The following is a 21022-nucleotide window of genomic DNA, read 5'->3' on the forward strand; positions in this document are numbered from 1 at the left end:
AAAATAAGATTTCTCTCATCATAACTATTATCATTGATCTGCATAAGAGATATTTAATTTCTTAATTGATTTGCCGCACAATTTTCTTTGATGCGACTTTCCGCACTTGATCTCTGCAGTTCGTTAGACGAGTCCTAAACGAGCGATCGGTCCTTTTTTTTTCGTCGCAATGAGATCTTTCTGAATTCTACTCATTGTAAAACGGAAACTAAAACTCCCGAGGGCTAATCTCCGCTCTTCGCTGCAAAGTTCTGAAAAGTTTTCACTCTCGAGGCGGCAACTTCACCGTCAGCGGCACGGCTCTTAGAAGGGAGGGAAGGTTAGATAGGTTTGCACGAGGGATGACGCGCGATCGGCTAAATTGCGAAGTGGAAATATGTATTTGCGCTCGCGCGCAAAATCGATACTCGAGAAAATATCGCTTCATTCGGTTACGCATCTCGAAACTCCAGGTTTTCACTGGTTTAGCGCAGCGTTTACCCGCGAGAGTTTGGCAAGTCATAAATAATCTCGCGACTAACGTTATTATTATTTAGTCTCGTGTGCAACAGTCAGTTTTTCAAGTTGGCCTCTGCCAACGCATATTCTCGCTCTTTCATAAGCCATAAATAACGTAACATAATCAAGAGTATTATTTCACTAAACTTTTAAGGCACGATGCGGTCTGTAAATGTTACTGCGTTAATTTATACGACGCCAAAGTATATTTAAAAAATAAATAGACAAACTTATAACTTTTTTTTTGAAATTGCAAAATTACATAATACACTTTTTCTTTTTTTAAATAAGATATCTCTAGGAATAGAACGACAATGTGAAGCACCAGTAGCGAACAGAATTTGAAAATGGAAACGTGACTGCTATAGAACAGATGTTTGAACAAATATTGTTCTGACCATTTTGCTGTCTTACGTTTTTCGTCAATATTGTGAACGTTTATCTGTTGTTTCGTTTTTCTTGTTTTCTATTTTTGTATATTTTGTAACGCATACATATCGATATTTAAATTCGCGACATTTCTCTCTCTCTCTCTCTCTGCACACACACACACACACACACACACACACATATATATATAAAACAAGAAATAATTTAAAATATTATATATATATGTATATATATTATCTTTCATAATTTGTTTGAGGAAAATAAAAAACATTAATATTTAAGAAATGATTAATCTTATAAACAAATATTCTCATAATATTCTGTGCTTATTAATTCTCGAATAATTCTTAATATGTAAATATAAATAAAATATTTACTGCACTAAACTAAGTTATAATAAACACAAAATAATATTCTTATGCGAATTAAAAAAAATTATAAATTACAAATTATGAAATTTATTACTCTTTTCTCTATAAATATCTTGCAAATAATATAGAATAAATATGAATAAACGTGATAAGTGCAATTTACCTTTGTTTGCGGATTTTAACACCTGAGATGCTGCATTGATAAATGATAAAATCAACAATTTTAATGCTTTACGCAGCTGCCAATATCGATAAAATGTCATTTACCACAAGTGTGCGCAGCAAATGTTACACCACATGGATTCACAATACGCACTTGACACATTTTTCAAACTTTACACAAGTGTGCGCGCTACACGACCATTAATGTACGCTTTGTAATATAGTATCCCTGAAAATAATGCAAAAATTGATTACTATTAATTTTCATTATCAGCTTCTATAAGTGTTGTAATTGAATTTCTGCATAAATAGCTCCAAAAATTTTACTCGATTTTCTTTTATGTCACTAATTAGCGACATAAAAGAAAATTATTACAATATTACTGCATAGATTTTTCAGACAATTTTAAGATAACATTAAATTTAAGATATGTGAAAATCTAATAATACAAAAAATTTTTGACAGTTTTTCCGTAATGATTCTGAAATGTCTCAGTCATTAATTTAAACCGTAATTTTATTACTAAAAGTACTGATCTTGGCAAGGGTAAACGTTTGAGTTACCATCATCAGTTTAAAGCTTATCAAACGTATGAAAATTAATTGTTATAAGTCACATTTCTCCTACGACTTGACCGGCGCCTTGGTCGGGTCTCGTCTTGTTTAAGAATCGTTCCTTCTGAAAACAATCATATATTCTCTTTTTCTCAAAAAAAAAAAAAAAAAAAAAAAAAAAAAATGACTTTCGCAAGCTAGGAAAACTCAACATGAAACGAATAATAGATTACCGATATGGAACAGAGGTTATTTATCGTCACGACTTCACTGGCCGCCGATAATAATAAGTCATCGATGGAACTGTTGCCAGCAATAATCTGGACGTGCTAATGTGGTAGTTTGCGGCATTGATCTATTTACGCGAATTTACGATATCTAACAATAAGTCCCGTTATACGCGCAAACTGTTTAATGAATTGATATCACGTGGATTAATTGTACTGCGAATTAATCTTTGAATTATAAAAGCAATAACGATACTAATAAAAACCTGTGACAAAATATTATTTATAAAAGGCAAAAAAGAAACATTATAAAATTAATATTATTAATTAACAATCAATTTTTAATCTTAACATCACATTATTTATAAGAAACAATTAAAATTTGACGGGTTAAAAATTTATTTCTGCCATCTTTTTTTATTTCCGTCCTTAACCGTTAGTGTCGTAGACGAATCGATCGCGTCGCGCTTTTGCTTGAACGACGTCGGCGGTCCTTTTCGGCAGTCAAACCCGGCATCAGTGAAGCTCGACCGCGAACCTCAGAACGCGACTGCTGTTGCTTTGTGCGTTTAAGGAAACGCCGCCTGTTAACGGCGTTGCCACTCCAAAATTGCGGCAAAGGCGACGCCGGATGGAAGACGGGAGGGAAGGAAAACGACCTGGAGAGCGCGAATGCATTAAACTGGGTGAACTTGCGACAGTCGTGACAAATGACCAAGTGGCGGCCTTTCGCGGATGCATATTAATGTCATAATGAAACAGGGATGCACTCGCTCGCGTATCAAATAACTGCGCTTTTTTCGCACAATCTCTACCGATACCGAGTTCACGCCGGCTGTTATTATTACGCGGCTATTCTTAAAGCAGTCGCGCAGAGTCCTGTCCTCCATCGGAGACGCAGTTGCATCTTGTTATAATAATTTCTTGCCCGACTGTCGCGTGGTCGTTACATAACTCGAAACGCAAAGCGACCGGACGTATCTGCGCCACGGAAGTTCTATTTGCGCGGCAGGATGACGAGCAAACTCCTCTATTCGCGGTTGAGAACTGACGAAAAAAAAAACAAGACACGCGTCAGACACTGCTTCGAGTCATCATCGCGACACGTTTAGTAGCGTCAGCGTTTTTCTTATTTAACGACGACAAATGATAGAGCGATAGAGCAAGAGCTAAACAGCGAGCATGCGGTTTCTATCGTGAAAACGGCTGTATGTCGCTTCCCACACTAAACGGCGGTTTCATTTACTTTGCCTCATTTCTCGTGACCCGCTTCCATTTTAACGCAACGGATCTGTGATACAATTTTTATTCTAGTAGATCCATTACCGCAAAAGAACATAAAAGTTTGTCTCACTCACCGGTCGGTGCGCAGCAGCGGAGTTAACTGTCCTGAAACTATGTTGTATCTGCAAAATATTAATACAAAATTTAAATTATAACAGCGTCCAAAAGAATAATTTCAAAAAATTATTATGATACACATTGAATATAAAATTTAATGCTTATAATAATAAGCAAATGGTTAACCAATAGATCAATATATACAATCATATAATTTCTGAACTCATTATTCCTTTTTAAATAGAGTTTTTATAATATATAAAAATGTTTTTTTCTTTAATTATAGTTTATATTATCTTAAATGAATAAATAAAATAAAACATGCGTGAATAGACACGTGCAACAATTAAAAAATATAAAAATAATAAATTATTTACTCCAAGATTGTTCCGCCATTCCCTAATATTTCCTAAGCTTCCTCTCCTTCTCCTTCTTCTCCTTCTTCTCTCAAACTATCAAGATTCGTTACACTCACTCGCGAAAATAATAACGCATTACCGTTGATTATGCAACATCATAACAACAAACGCGCGACGCTTTGCACGATACTCTCGAATTAATTAAGACAAACTATGCCCGTTACGATAAAAACGAATGCGTGATACGTTGTTCGGCACTCTTGAATTTCGAAATCACGAATCAATATTTTATTTCGCAAGATAATCGAGTCAGTAACATTTTAATAAAATATCTCGTTTTATCGATATCGACATTGCGAGCAACGACGTCAATTATAAGTGTAAAAAGAAATATCGATAAAACTGATCTTATCAGCCTTAAAAAACTATAAAAAATCGTTTAGGTACTTAACTTCCCTTTCAGAATAAACTTTTAGGTACTGAGCCCTCCCATCAACGTCAAGGTATACTCATTAGGAAGGTTTCGTTGATGAACAACCAACGATGTAATATAGATATGCTCCAAAAAATGAGTACTACTTGCCAGTCTCATTTTCCAAAATACTCTCTTAATTATAAAATGTATTATGTTGTATTTAATATATTTAAATATATGTATTTTATTATTAAATTAATTTTATTTTTATTTTGAAAATTTTATGTTTCTATTTTTCACAATTAATGACGAATTAATAACAATAATAATAAACTAATTAGAGAATAATTTATATATCATATTAATCGGTATCAATGGTTATTGATATTTATTTTAATGATATTTATTTTAATATTTTTTTCTATATTAATTAAAATATAATTAAAACATGTGCTAATAAAATGTATGTTTGTGTGTATGTAATTAATGTGCTATATATATGTAATTAATAATATACATATATATATATATATATATATATATTAGAGTTCTCTCTTTCTCTGTGTTTCTCTCTCTAATATTATTACAACTATTTAACGCGGTCGAAACTTTATATTTATCATTATTTATTATACTATAACATATATAAAAGAAAGAAATGATATACGACAGTTATAATTGCATTTTGCGTGCCAAAATCGCTTGTGTATATGCGTATCTATACATATTTTAAAGATTTTGGCATAACATATTGCGAGATTTTAGAATCGAGTTTATCAATCTTATTCATTGTCAGATTAATTGAAATCAATAGAGTGTTGATGTTATATAACACAAGTACCGTTAGATTTTTTAATACTGCATTGTACATATATACATATAATTCTTGAAATATTTTAATGATTAATAAAAAAATTGCGGATAATAGAACACTCAACGAATCTAGACAGCCAGTTTGTCATTATTTTTAGATATTTGACATCGAGATATTATTACATCTCTTGTAAAAATATGCTCAGAAAAATATTGCGTATCGCATTTATCTTTAACGCGAAGAAAATTGAAAATAAAAATTTATTAAATATATAGCTTTTTGAATGATTATTATTAATATAGTTTTAAAAATCTACAGAGTTATTTATATTTTATGATTCAAAAGATCATATGTCATATAATATGTCTAGTCAAACGTATATTTGATTTGTTCGACTAATTGTTTAAAATACCTAAATAAGAGCAAATCTAAAAAATTTCTTCAAACAAGAAATATGATAACTATATACGTATAAAAATTACACGAAAAATTACCACATATTAAAATTCATTAAAGAATGTTAAAGAAAAAATATCTGTCGTATATTTCATAATTTCATCTATGTTTAGCAAATGTAAGTGACAGTAAGATGGAATAAGATACAGAATGTCGCAAGTCAAACGATTACTTTCCATCATTATCACGATTCTTCATTAATGACAATTCATTAATTGAGTATCGCCGGGTTTCATCGCGTCGTCGACGTCCACCCTCGCGGTCGCAACGACACCGAATGACGCGGGATCGGTGCGTTTGCCAGTATGACGGAAAGACGTCAGGGGGGCGGAACGGTAACCCGGGTGAGGGTGTAGGCGTCGGTGGCGCCTCTGCGTTCTGGTGGGGCAATATCGGCGGTGGCGGTGGTGGTGGCGGCGGCGGCGGCGGCAGCGGCAGCGGCGGCGGCGGCGGCGGCGGCGGCGACGGCGGCGGTGGGGCGGCGGCGGCGGCGGCGGCGGCGGCGGCGGCGGCGGCGGCGGCGGCGGCGGCGGCGGCGGCGGCGGCGGCGGCGGCGGCGGCGGCGGCGGCGGCGGCGGCGGCGGTGGCGGCGGCGGCGGTGGCGGCGGCGGCGGCGGCGGCGGCAAAGCAGGGACGGACAGGCGCGAGGCGCCGTATCCGCGCCACCTCAGTCGACGTCAAGCCGTCGCGACGACGTGTGCGTATTGTATTCTATACGTCGGTGTCGCGAAGAGCTCGCGAGATTCGCGTGTTCCGCGCGCGGCGTGACTTGTCGAGCGTGTACCACCTGTTCGCGTCGGCGATCGCGAACCCTGGGTCTCCCGCCCAAGAGTGTGCCCTCCCCCCTAGCTCCCCTTTCCCCCGTCGCCACCCTTCGGACAAGTGCCCTCCAAGTGGCTTCGAGACGAGATTGTCCGCGCGCGTGGTTACGAGTATTAAGCCATCAAGTACTCATTGACGCGGTATAATCCTTTTGCGAGAAGCAGGATAGTTCGAATGTTTGAATCGTCTCATTGACAGATAGAAGAAAGAAGGGTATATTCACTGACTTGTGCTGGCTTGTATCCTTCTCTGAGGGATTCTCGTTTAACGGACAACGCTGTCTGAATGATTTAATTGTCAAATCTCTGTTTCGTGTTGATTTGTTTTACTTCTGACCTCAGGGGAAGGATTATATTACAGACGAACCACTCGTGTCGCGATATCGTCCTGTTTGCGCGAATCAACCCCTTGCGAAGGACACGAAGGTGCTCCAATATTCCCGATGATAATCGAGTAATGTATCGATTGATCCGCAAGAGACATAATCATCTTGGAAGATTAAGAGCAGCTGGAATTCCTATCTAAACGTGATCGCATGATGATTTGTAACATACCGATGCGCCATTGATACACAGTGAGAAAACTGGTACCTTGCAAGGAAACTCGCGAAGGAGGCAGTAGTGTTCGTGAAAGGCTCGTTGATTACCGGTGAAAAAAAGCAGCTTTGGATTATGACTATTGGGTACGTAAACTATTCTCGCAATTCTATTCGCCTTATATTTTCCGAAGCACGGTAATGTGGTTGAAGTCGCTCGATTCGATAAGCATAGTTGCGGGACAGCTGTTTCGTTAAACACGCAACGGGAGTAGTGTAAGCGTTTTCGAGTTATTCGGCGTGTCCGCGTTCCCACGTTCCATACCGTCCTGTTAATGCGCGACACGGCTTTTACATCGTGGATTCGCTACGCTCGTCCAACAGTTCCGTACGTGACACGTGACATTTAACAGCATTTAACTCGCACCGTGGCCTAATGTGACTTCAAAGTGACGTACCATACATATTCGCTCAGTCTCGCAGAAATTTGAATCACCTGAATCACTGCACGCGCGCGAGCCACCCATTTCTAAGAATGACTTCAGACTCGGATGAATAAAATAATATATCGATCCTGTTGTCATTTGTCTAGTCTCAGTTTAAGAAAAATTATTAATCTTTAGTTAGTTATCATTAGACTTGCGTATATTTAACTAGACGAGCACCTTTTCATTCACGAAACTATCACGCGTCGCGTGCAAAAGAATCACGAGGGTCGCGTGGCACCAAACCTAACCAATGACGTATTTTGCATCACGCCTTTGTAGAAAATTTAACAAGGTAATAAACGAGACAACGGGGAGAGTTTTCGATTAGCGAAAAATCATTCGTCGTTCATTCGCAGAAATTCGAAATATTTCTTCAACACGCGCGTCGACAGCCCGATCCGCCTTTTCGAAATATTTCTCGCTTGAATATAAATACTTGCGTTTGCTCGATCGAATGAACAAGTCGGCTTATCGATTGTTAGCATACGGTGTCCTTGAGCTCTCGCAAAACATATGGAACGAAAGCGTGTCGCTCTCGACGTGTTACTTTATTTCGTCCTCAAGTGTTGTCATGTATGCAAAGAAGTGTCAATTCTTGTCGAGATACTTTTGTGTCTATTAGTAGCAAATGCTGCGTAATTGTTCGCACAAACGTCTCGTCGTTGACCTTCTCTACTTGCTATTGCCACGCGAACGTTCGATTCTCCAAGTCGAATCGATTGCGTCGTTGGATCGTTCGCCTCGTTATACGCTACATTAGACCTTGTCACGCGCATTACACATTGACAATGTTAGAATTATGAATGCGACGCATTCATGAATCGGGCACGCAACATCGTGACGAACGCACGTCTGTAAGCCGGTTGTTTCGAAACTGGCATAATTTACATTTCGGTAATCTAGTTGCCGCGCGAGCTCTCGTAAATATTAATATAGTTAAAGATGAATTGAGATTAAACTGATTCTCTGTCTCCTCCTCATCTAATCTCTGCAAAGAAATGGAGGAAATAAATTGAATCTCATTTAATTTCAATTAACGATTAGGAGAACGACTTTAGATAAAATATACTCTTTTAATTTACTGATCGTTGTACCCCAAAAAATTTTGAAAAATTAGAAGCGACTATTGCTTACAATCGTAATAAAAATTGTAAGAACTTATTAATGAAAAACATTATTTTGTTTCACAATTACAGATGAAACAATTGCTGTAAATATATATAATTCCAGATATTTAAAAAAATTAATCTATATAAAACAGAAACTTTTTGTGTTCTTACTCGTTGTTTAGAAACTAGGACTATTATTTCGTCGAGTATGATCAAAATGTTTGAAATTTTTTAGTAAATTCTTTGAATGAGAAATAGTATATATCTGTTATGTATATTGAATGTGTTATATGAATTGTAAATATGATATATGTTAGAGTGGTTTAACTCGATGCGTTTTCTTCATTAATAAAAGTTCAATTTTCTTTTTAATAGGTATTTGATAGAGATAAACAGAGAAAGAGAGAGAGAGAGAGAGAGAGAAATTAGCTTTACAAATTTTTAATTCGATATTATATATCTTGATGATCTGAATAGCCATTTGTTTGTTATATTTTTTTTTTTTATAAAGAAAGAGTTGATGGTTTTGTTAAACAAGGTTCTTTGTCGTATCTCTGAGCTTAACACAGTTTCAATTATTTACGACTATCAGAAATCATCGATTCATTTCTTCGCAAAAATAGAGCATTATATATTTTTTGTTAAAATGAAATTTGATTCCAAATTGGTTGCACAAATCTTGCTACATATGTGGAAAACACGGTGGCAAATTCACGTAGCGTGCACACGGGAATTTTCTCGTAACGAGCATGTTCGACCGTAGCAGATGAAGGTGTTACAACGAGCACTTAACGCTACAAGTCGTCACACGTACCGAAAGGGTTAAAGCCGCGAGATGCGATTCGACGTGTTGAGTCTCCTGAAAAAGACCTTGCCGTTGCATTGTAGGTCGACCGACCTTGCGTCTCAATCGTCTCACGGCACGTTGCTTTATCGCGGCACGTGATGCTCGTGCCAAAGTTGCGCCGCAGTCAGTTGCACTCGCCACCCGGTATTGTCTGCGCGTAACACGTTCTACCCGGGAACCTAACCCGGGCCACCTTCTTTCGGTGAGAAACGACGCGACACGACGAGGAAGTGGAGGACCGAATTGCCGTTCGCGCTCCAAATTCTCGCGTTTGCGGCGCGAATCAGGAAAAGGTCCGCATGTAGGGTGAGCTCGGGCCGAAAGAGCTCCGTCAAAGCTACTACGGTTAGGTACCACTTTGTAGACGAAGCACGAACTCGAGAAGGTGAGTATGGGTATGGCGGTATTAGCGAAACGACGGCAAAACAAGTGGCGTCATCCTCGTCTCAGCATGTCTACATTTTCACCCCGTTTTCACAAAATTCTTTCGCGCAAATTCGAATTTTACTCTGCACTTCGAATGAAAAATGATCCGTCATTACTTGTTATTAGTAAATGCAACGTCAGGCTAATTGCTCGAACACAACAAAGAAACGCTTGTGCTAAAGACCAAGGTCTCACCTATTAACATCACGCGTGTTGCGTTATGATACGTGATAATTTCATAACAAAGACGTAATCATAATGCATTTACAGAGAACAAAACGTAACCGAAAACAGAACAGAATAAATGAAAGTTGATATACATATATTGCACATATACTTTCAGCTCAACTGTAGCAAAAAATAATTAAATTTTCCAAGACTAATAATTACTATTTCTTTTCTCACTTTATGTAATGAATCGTATAATTAGTAAAGCAGTAAATGTAATTATTTTCTTCTAGCTATTCTGTTATCGATGTTAACAGGCTGAACAAGTCATACATTTAATACTGTATTATTCATAGATTTATTTAGAGTTACAGTAATTTACTACTCTTGCAAAATTAATGAAAAAAAGCTATGAAACGTCACATCTTATATTATCTTAACAAGAAATATGTAAAAGTATTTTTAATAAATTATGGTAAATTGGACAAATCAGCATCCACAAGTTGAAAGTGACACACATTTTTTTATACTGAATTATGATTGTTAATAAAATAATTCTAAATTGATTGTACTTGCTAATTTATGAACATTGTTTGATTTGTCAAAAATTTCTAAAATTTACATAATATATGTAACATATTCTATACTTTTGTCCAAGAAAAATAAAAAGAGAAAAAGAGAGATTTACATTACAATGATAAATTGTATAGATATTAATCATGCTAAATTTAATTTAGTTGAAAGCTCCGCACATGCTAGACACGTGCTCATAGAAATAATAACGTTCGACACGTTTCTATTTTTAACGCTGTACAGACACAAAATTGATACGATGATAGTATAAACGATAACAGAACTGCGATTGGTATGGAAAGACGGTGGCAAATAAACGCAAATGTGCACAAATTGAGAACGGTAGAGCCGCATTTAAACTGTGATCATCTCATACGAGAGGAAGGTAAACTTGCATTATTGCACGTATGACTGTACCGAATAGGACGGTATAGCTGCGTCAACACGTCATGTTGTTGTAACACATCATAGTGCTGAAATTGAAGTCTCATTTTGATTAGAATTGCGTAATCTTTTTACCCTACTGTTTTTGTTATCCTAAAATAAATATTTATCATTATATATTTATACTAGTTAATGAAAAAAAGGAAATACAATTTATTCGGAAATATTTGAAAATTCACGATCGATTTTTTTCTTAAGATGAGAAAAATTAATATTGAAATAATTGTGTGAAAATATTTTTAGAATTCTTTTTAAATTATCTAGAATTACTCTCTAAAGAAGCGATGAGTCAAATATTTGAATATTCTTTTCGACATATAATATGTTTATATTATATTAATCTTTATTGTTTTTACACTTTTTCGAGAATATTTTATAAATACTTCAAATGCAAATTTTATAATTACAGTAGTAATTGAATCGCAATTACTAATTTATCGAAATGCAAAATTTGAAAAGGGATTATATAGCAATGTAAGTTTGTGAAAATTCTTTCAAACTTTTTACCTTTTTGAATTTTTTGTGACACGACAGTGTGGGTTAAGACATAGTAACGCTCATGATTACTTTCTATTGGCGTAGTCAACAAGGCCGTATCGTGTGAAGGAAATCCTTGCTTAATTACATTAATAACATCGTCGTACCGCGACTATGTTCGGAAATTGAAACTTCTTAGTTCGTGGTGAGCCCAAGTGCCTCCTTCAGCGCCCTTCACACCACCGTGTCGGAGTTCCTCGTGGGAAGAAGCAGGCGGGCGGTGGAGGCGTTAAAGGCGTTCTCTCTAGCACCTCTATAATTAGGCGCTCGAATTTACCGACCTCTCGCTCCTCGAAAGAAAACCCAGAATAAGTTTACATAACGTAAAGTCGCGAAACTATCCCATCATCGCCGTCGTCTTGTTAACGCTCGCAAAGTTTAGACCACGGCCTGGTTAGAGCGTCGTGAAAAGCGATCCGCATTCATCGCTTTTATATAGACGTCTTCAAATTTTTATGGCAGTAAAATGTTCCTTCTCATCTTAAAGTATCTCGATACATTGTTGATGCGGTTGATATTATATTACACGTTGTGTATAAATTTTATCGTTATACGATAGCAATGCGTTATATGTATGTGTTTTTCAATATTAATTTGTAATCAGAATGTACGCATTTGTAAATATATAGAGTCATTTCGTGTTTTTTATCTGACAATGATATATATATATATATATATATATATATATATACATATATACATATATAAGATTTTATGAGAAAGAACGCGGATATAATGCATTAGAGAAGATAAAGAAAACCTTAACATCCGTAAAAGCATTTTATAAAATAGAAAATATTTTTTACATACGGAAAAAATTGTTCTTTTTTTATTATTTACATCGTAATTATTAATCAAGAAATATTTCAAAAATGTATATTAGAATGAAAGATTTTTTTTTTACAATCTATACATTATATAATTATATTTTTAAACTATACATATAATCTCTCTCACCTCTCTAGATTATAACTAATTATCTTTTGAATATAACTCAAATACAATAATATATAATTAGTTTTTGTTATTGCAATAATCATGATTAAATTTATGCTTATAAGCACTAGTAGTGTTTTATTATAACAGCAGTTCTATATGCTGTTAGATCAATGCTGCGAAATAGGTCAAATGCTAATTTAAAGACCATATATATATGTATATATATATATATATATATATATATATATATATATATATATATATATATACATGTTTCAATTGTACGTTTAATCAGTGACTTAAAACCATTCTTATTTAAATCGAGGCAAAATTTGAAAAATCATTTCTACGTCATGAGAATATAATTTTCTTTCTTCCTTTTTTTTTTGATGTAACAAAATATATGTTGTATCTTAATTCGCACTATTTATAATAAGTTAACTGTTATTTGCCCACATTTTTATACTATTTCTATAAAACATTTTCCATGAGAAAGACTGAGAGAAGTAAATGTTAGAAGAAAGAAATTAATTCAAGCTTTACATAATTAAGAGAAATGTAATAATATACATTAGATTAAATAAAGTTAATATTTTTTTACGTTATACATAATCTACTGTTATAATGTATTACTTCACAGCTATGGTTTAGCACGTACTCCCTCTTACTTTATAGCTTCGTGATCGTGTTTCAGATGTTATAGTGTTACTCGCACGCGAGTGTAACGTGACTCGTAAAAACGTGGCAAAACGCATGCGCGTTTGGCGAGAATCCAATTTCGATGTACGAAGCGATCAAATCGAAGATTCGCGAACATAATGCTCGCACATTAGAAATCAAACGGATGTGCGACGCAATCGGTTTGATCGGTACAAAGTGTAAATAGGGCACATGTTGAAAGGACCGCGATTTTTCCATGTATGTGTGTTGTGTACTTTCATTGGCAGCATCTGTGCGCGATCTATTTTTATTCTTTGCATTTGAAAAAACAAGAACGCTATTTAAAAACCAGTTTTTGTATGCTTGCCAATCGCGCCTGTCATTGTGCATATGTGCGTAAGTTTATACTAATAAAATAAGATAAAATTGAATTAAAGTCTGAAGAACGTGAGAGATATTGATATGTACTGCTAAAGAGAGAGATAGATATGTATATATAGAAAGAGAGAAGCCTATGTGAGCTACTCTTTTTTCTCTCTCTATTTTTTTATTAAACTCACTCTCTCTCTCTCTCTCTCTCTCTTTCTCTCTCTCTTTCTCTTTTATAAAGATATTATTAATCGATCGTGAATGTCATTAAATGACATCTATTTAAATATGATTTGTCTAAATTATTCAGCGCGCGAGCAAAAAACATTCGCACTTTTATTTCGCTAAAACGAATTAAACAGTCAAAAGTTGACAATTTTATTAACTGGAACATAACTGCTGCCACTCTTCCCTGGCGGGGAATAAACAACACTTAACCCTCGTTTACAGGACAAATTTAATTTCGAATCACGGTGTCGGACTTATGGTTTCTCGCTGCACCGCGGGTAACTGAAGTTTAATGACATTTTCCATTTTCTGAGAAGACTAAATTCTCACCGAGGCACCGTTAACTCGGTAAAAACTCTGTTTAAGTCTTATTGTTAGTCCAGAACGACGCGAGAGGGGGGGGGAGGGGAGGAGTGCTACTGCGAGGAATTAGTTAATTAGTTTCATCGTGCGCAAACACGCCGCGATTGATGTCTTCATTTTCGAACATTGGATGGAACGGGCAGACACGCGATTGGTTTATTCGGGATTTAAAGCGATTCGTTTTGATTGGAAATAATCCGCGGCGCCGGCGTCCGGCGGCGGCGGCTCATACCGTATTTTCGCGATTCCGACAGTTTTTCAGCCGTTCCTGGTTTAATCTCGGAATTTCGGATAGCCGCAATTTTTGCGAGACAGCCAATCTACTACGTCGCTAGTTGATTACAACGCATTCGCTCGTGCATCGCTCGCCATGCTGGTTTTGCGCTTTTACATGATTCCTATCAGTGCTTGTTGCAAACGTATATGCGGAACGTTACGGAAATTAATTTCCATGTATCCAAACAAACGGCTGATTAAAGGCTCGACTATAAGAATTGCGCGATGAGTCTATTCCTTTAATTAATAAATTTTTAACTAGCAATTAATTGCCGTAATTAATATATAAAAACCATTTATTTGTTTACGGATATAATGAATGGGTGTGTGTGAAACTGGCGTCTCATTTTGTGGAAACTCATTAATTGTTGAGAATTCTACTTTTATTTTTAATAGTTTTAAAGTTCTTGACAGATTAAACAAATAGTTTTGGCCATTAAATTAAAAAAATTACTCGAAACAAATTGACGTCATCAAAGTTCACCTTGCATCTCACTTTGCTCGCCAGAAATTTTTTTAAGTATTTAAGTATTTTTAAGTATTTAAGAATTTCACAATAGTTTTATAAAAACTTTTATGCGTAAAAATGATTAGAGTATTAATTAAACAAATCAAAGGTCATTTTTCAATAGTTTTATCAATTTTAAATAAGAATTCGTGTTATTCTGTCATCATTTTTAATTTCCAGAAAAAATTCTACATATTGTTTAAAATTATTGGAATATTTATTAAACAAATTAAATCGCACGAAACACTGGATGTATAATATAAAATCTCATTCAATAATATCGAAAGCTTTCATTTAAAGTCGATAGTATTATCGAAATACGACTAGTGTCTCATCTCGATATTTAAACGTTTGGCGTCTTGGACGATCTAAATTGTTTAATTAATGTTCTAACAATTACGTATAGAACTTTTTGTAAAACTGTTGTAAAACTCTTAAACGTTTAAAATCTACCAAAAAATGCTAAAAATAGTCGACAAGGACAAAGTGAGACGCAGCGTAAACTTGGCGTCGTAGTTTGTTCCAGTTCGGATCATTTTTTTATTTAATGGTCAAAACTATTTGTTTAATCTATCAAGATTTCTAGAATTATTAAATATGAAACTAGAACAATTAATGCGTTTCTATAAAGTGAGATGCCAGCTTCACACACACCATTTATAGTATTTGGTATGTAGTAAAAAAAATTTTCTAATAAAATTCTAATAAAATGTAATAAAATTTTTAATCTGCAATTTAATAAAATGTAAAAATCAACTCTATTTATTTTATATTTAATGTGTCGGTATATATCAATTATTTATATGCTTATTATGTAAATAACACAAAATAAAAATTGTAGAAAAATATGCAAAAAATACATTTAATTTTTATTATATATTTTTAAAGTAATTTTTACTATATTATTATTTAATAAATAATTTTCAATCGTGTATTTATAAAATATCGATATTTATTATTATTCAATCGTAACTTGTACGATACCTAATCTGAACTCGTCATATAGAAATTAAATATGATACCTAATTAATTATAGATTCACCAGTCGTAGTCTCGCTGTTTTTTTCTCGCCATTAACTCATTCATCTTTCTATCTTTAACTCTCCTTTGATGATAGATGATCAATGATCTATCATACGTGCAACTGAATCAATCAATTGCATACCTAATCACAATTATCATCATTCACAAAAATCGCGATCGCACGATACTTTTTTCGGACACTACCGGAAACTTTGCGATACTTGACACATATTTTATGCACGACAATGTATTGTACATACTTTCGATCGAATATCAATCACTGATATATATTCACGGCACTCGTGTAATTATAATTCGCCGACATTTTTATTCCGTACTTCCGATATTTATGCGCATTGATTTATTCAAGACATTTATTTTCATTATTCACTATCACTCGCGACGCTTAAACTACACACATGTATATTCTAGGATGTATTATACAATACTTTATTGTCGGATATTTATTCTCAGCATTTCCGCAATTCACGTATAACGTCATTCGACTACGAACGTAAAAATGCACTTCATATTCGTGACGCTGTCATAATCATTCAACGATTTGATATTTAGTAGAGACATAGTATGCGAGAAATTTATACGAATAATTAAAATAGATAGAAATAACACTCGACGAAGTTTTAACGAAATATATATCTTGAAATACGCCGTCTAGCACGACAGACGCAATTTGTATATAAGCTCGCGTTCTCTACCCTCAATTTCGAGAATCGTCCGGCGAGATTCCGTGTTTTTGTCCAGAACACTTCGTGATATGCATTAAAAAAAAAAAAAAAAAAACTTTTATGTTGCGTCAAGTCAATCCCAGAAATGAAGTCATCGCGACTCACATAGCGATTGAACCTCGATCCTGATATCATCTTTCGATGTGATACGTTACACCGTGCCCGATATTTTTCTCGCTCGATACTCTCCAAATTCATCTACGCGCTCCATCTAATGGCGGCTATTCGGTGACTAGCGAAAACGCGATTATACCTGTACTACGGGATTCATTCGTCAAGGCGTTCATCGAAGAAGGCAGCTCGATAAGATGTACGTCAAATGCGAGCAAACATTGATTACTATTATTTGCGAAGTTCAATTTCAACGCAATTAAGACAATCACTCGATATTTGCTGCTCGACGCTCTCGAGAAATTCAACTACTCGCTAAGATTATTTTTCGTCGACGCGCTTTTCAAGGATACCAATCATCACGATTTTTCGAAATATCGATCATAAATCACGATCGTGCAGACTAACAGGCGTACTGAGATAATTGCCCGTTGTTCAATTCGGCAATCCCGATACTTGTTCGTCCGCGAAATTTTCTCTTTCCATCGATAAAAAAACGCGAAAAATAAAGGACATTGAACGACACCTTCACCAGCAGTAAACCTCCAGAAACTGTTCTCTGTAGCGCTGTAACACGAGTACAAGAGCATTGTGCTCACTACGGGCAACCGGGGTCGGTTTCTGCGCGGTATGCGCGACTGATGCAACATGCGACTGTGTGTGTGTGTGTGTGTGTGCGCGCGTGTGTAGCGTGTGTCAACAATTCTGGGAGTCGCCGCGATATTTTTTTCCTCGTGATACGCTTCGCGCTGTACGTGTTACTTCTCTGTATTCTTTACTCCAATGAAATAATATAATTGTAATTTCTATCTACACGAAGAAAATGTTATAGTAAAAATTATAATATAATGTAATATTTGCATTCGGAGAATATGTTAACATATATATTATACCAGAAATCACGCGTGATAGTTTTCTTAATATTATATACGAATATTATATATACATGACTATTATATTTTAGAAATATTTCAATGATTCAAATATTTTGATGCACAAATAAATACATAATTATTAACAAACAACAAATAATAATATATAATTTATCATTTTTATAATACATATATATATGCGTAACTAATTTATTATAAACGAGTGGAGATACGAGCATCTTACCCAGGTACTTACTATATCCGACATTTAATTTGTTTAATTAATATTAAAATAATTTTTACGCATAGAATTTTTTGTAGAATTATTATAAAACTCTCAAGCACTTAAAATCTGTAAAAATGCTAAAAGAATTGTCAGGGGACAAAGTAAGACGGAGCGTGAACTTAGTATTTCAATTTGTCCCCTGAGTCGTTTTTTAATTTAAATAATAGTTGGAACTATATCTTTAATCTATTAAGAATCTCTAGAAACTCTATAATTATTAAAAATAAAGCCAAAACAATAATTAATGAATTTTCACGAAATGAGGCACCAGTTTCACACACACATTATTATGTATTCGACGATTTTATTTATTTTAACGGGCGCGATGACGATGAAATATCTGCGAGATACAAATGTGTCGATTATCTGTGTAAACGTTTTAAACAAGATTGCTCTCTTTATAGCTTATGAAATCAAATATGATACGGTATTATAACAGTGAAATATACATGTATCACTTTTGCAGACGTCGGGTCCTTCGTTCGCTATCACTGCAAAATGATATGCAAGGGACAACGCGATACATCCTGCGAAAGAAGAGATGGAAGATCGAGTTCTGTTTCTCATTATTTCATCTTCTTTCTTGCATTATGTCGTCCATTCATTATCACGCGTTAATGATATGAAATATTACTATTAAATATATTATTATTAAATATGTTAATATACAAAATATCTTTGAATAATACAATTGCGTTATAATATACTATTACGTATTAATTAATAGAATTGTTGAAATATTTTTTGTAATGCTATATAATTAGCTTACGGCCAGAACTTTGCGTCCAATGGAGACTAATTATTAATTGCGGCTTTTCCTCTTGGATTTAAATTCGCCATCTATCGCACGTGGCACTTTAACGTTCACCATACCAGGTATTGCAAAAGCTCTCTTTCTCTCTCTCTCTCTTTCTCTCTCTCTTGTGGGCGCGTTCGATAATTATTATGAGCACGCAGCATGGCGCCGACGATACCCTCGCTAGAACGTAATACAATGCGGCTACGTATCCTCGTAAACAATGTCGTGGGCGGAATTCGAGCGCGTAAACGTTTTTATCGCACATAAAGCGAGGCATCTGCCGCACCTTTTCAACAAGAATCTTTAGATTCGTAGCAGCGCTACGCGGGGCCTTTTTTGTTTGCGCGGCCTTATATTCTCAGAAATAATTTATGGATTGGTTATAAGATTTTCTTTTATGTCCTAATATTTGAAATACATATAACATAGAAAGGACGCTGTGTTTGAATTATTATATCGCATCTTTGCTTTTGCATTTCTAAATGGTGTTTTTAAAGTATAATATTATACACGAATAAATATCACAATAAACGTAGTGAGAATAGACATATATTGAATTTTGCATGAAAATTAAAGATGTAAACTGCAGTTTTTTCTTTCTTTCTCTCTGGATTATTTAAAAATAATTGTCCTTTTTTTCCAACTTGATATAAACTGAATTATTCAAAAATAATTGTCTTATTTTTTTAACTTGAGATAAAGTTGCTATGTAATTCGTGTTGAATCGCGTTTTTAAACTCGTGTAATATTGATCTCATGTAGCTCATGTATCTCATTCAAATCTGTATTAACAATCTGTATTAACGTTTCCAATACACTTAAATCTTTGATTATGCTATCAAGTGAACTTGTTGCTGTCTGCTAGAATATTAGGAAATGTGTCATAATTTATAAATTCTAATCATACATCTCAACGTGGATCGTAGTAGTACAATGCAATCATGTTTTATAATTTTTGCTAATTGTATTTACTTAGCTATTCTCCATATTAATTATCAGATATCGTGAATATTATATAATGATAGAAAGGACGTGCGAGACAATAAACGCACACTCAGGCACTCGTGCAATAGAGATTCCGGAAGATCAGTGCCAAGTGCGGAAAGTGCTGAGGCGTGCTGAAAAATGCAACGATGCCTACCACAGGGTGACAAGAAACGAATGCCCCGCTACTGAATGTCTGGTTTCGTACGCGGGCAAACCACTTCCCTTCCCTCCTGCGCGAAAGTGCTTACGTCGTTCGCGACGAAGAAGCGTTCGGCAAGAGATTGCGGAGCGCGCGGTGAGAGAACGTTTTTTTCCTATTTTTTTCTTTTTTTTTTTTTTGTAACTTTTTCGTTCCCTCTCGTTCGCTTCGCTCTCGCACTGGTCTGATTTTTCCTCCCCCTCGTAGAAACCGAAGCCCCAGTTACTCTCTCGCCCTTTGTTTCCCACGCGAAAGCGCTCATTACGTTGTTTCGTGTCGGAAGGCGAAGCCGTGGTTACTAATTTCGCTCCGCAACCCTCTCGACTTTAATTCTCATTCGCAAAAACACAATTCGCGGTAGCGACGTTGCCGATTTAACAGAGAATTTTTTGCCGACAGATCCGCATTGAAAATTTGCTCTCAAATTTTACACATTTTTTTAATGAGATTGACCTTCTTCCAGATCCAAATCTAACGGCTAAATATATTCTGCGAGATGTACACGTTTGCCCATCAGTATCTCGAGTATACTCAAAATTGTTCTATTTTATTTGTCTCTATCAATCTGTATATAATAATATCAATAATGCGTGATCAATTTGACAGATATACTGTCGAGAAAAAACAAGTAAATGAATAAAATATTTTCAGAAATCTAATTTATTTTTTGTAACATTATATGTGCATTTTCGAATAGATTTGCACAAAGTTAACTGAGACGCGGGCAATTATAACTGTAGCATTTTTAAAATAAATCTTTTTTGTTTAAAAAATGCTGCAGTTATCGACTATTACTGCAAGTATATCACATATTTTTCCTGCGTTGGTATTTGATTACACGCGAGCAGTTCTTGCATGAAAATGCTAACGCTGCTTGAGCCGAGGCTTAAGCGGTTCTGCTGCGGTCGCAAAGTCTGCACTTTGCTTTCTCTTTCTGTGGCAGAATATCGCGCAGAAATTCATTATAAGACAGCGTTGAAGCGAAATTTCCGCGATGGCTTGTAATTAAAGTTGCAACAATAGACTTTTGTAGGCCGCGCAAAGTGGAACAGAATTGTTCGACACTAGATAACGGACGCGTATTTGTAGTTTATCGAAAAAAAAAATTTAAATCGTTTT

At 35.2% G+C, this 21022-nt stretch overlaps 2 protein-coding genes across 15 annotated transcripts in view; one reads left to right on the forward strand and one right to left on the reverse strand.

The window, feature by feature from the left end:
* Positions 1–1644, reverse strand: part of LOC140664254 (uncharacterized) — a 131600-nt gene extending 129956 nt beyond the window's left edge. Inside the window, exon 1 of the mRNA XM_072889228.1 lies at positions 1423–1644. The gene's annotated coding sequence lies outside the window, so the exon portion shown is untranslated. The remainder of the gene's footprint in view (positions 1–1422) is intronic.
* Positions 1–21022, forward strand: part of LOC140664251 (CUGBP Elav-like family member 1-A) — a 528745-nt gene that overhangs the window by 148367 nt on the left and 359356 nt on the right. For 8 of the 14 annotated variants that reach the window (XM_072889211.1, XM_072889210.1, XM_072889212.1 and 5 more), the window contains exon 1: positions 6242–7092. The exons of 1 other annotated variant lie outside the window; for it this stretch is intronic. The gene's annotated coding sequence lies outside the window, so the exon portion shown is untranslated. Of the gene's footprint in view, positions 1–6241; positions 7093–21022 lie in introns of those variants that run through there. 5 more of the 14 variants (XM_072889204.1, XM_072889209.1, XM_072889217.1 and 2 more) reach the window with 1 other exon arrangement.

This window comes from Anoplolepis gracilipes, chromosome 3 (assembly GCF_047496725.1).
Source record: "Anoplolepis gracilipes chromosome 3, ASM4749672v1, whole genome shotgun sequence".
In the NCBI taxonomy this organism is placed as follows: domain Eukaryota; kingdom Metazoa; phylum Arthropoda; class Insecta; order Hymenoptera; family Formicidae; genus Anoplolepis; species Anoplolepis gracilipes.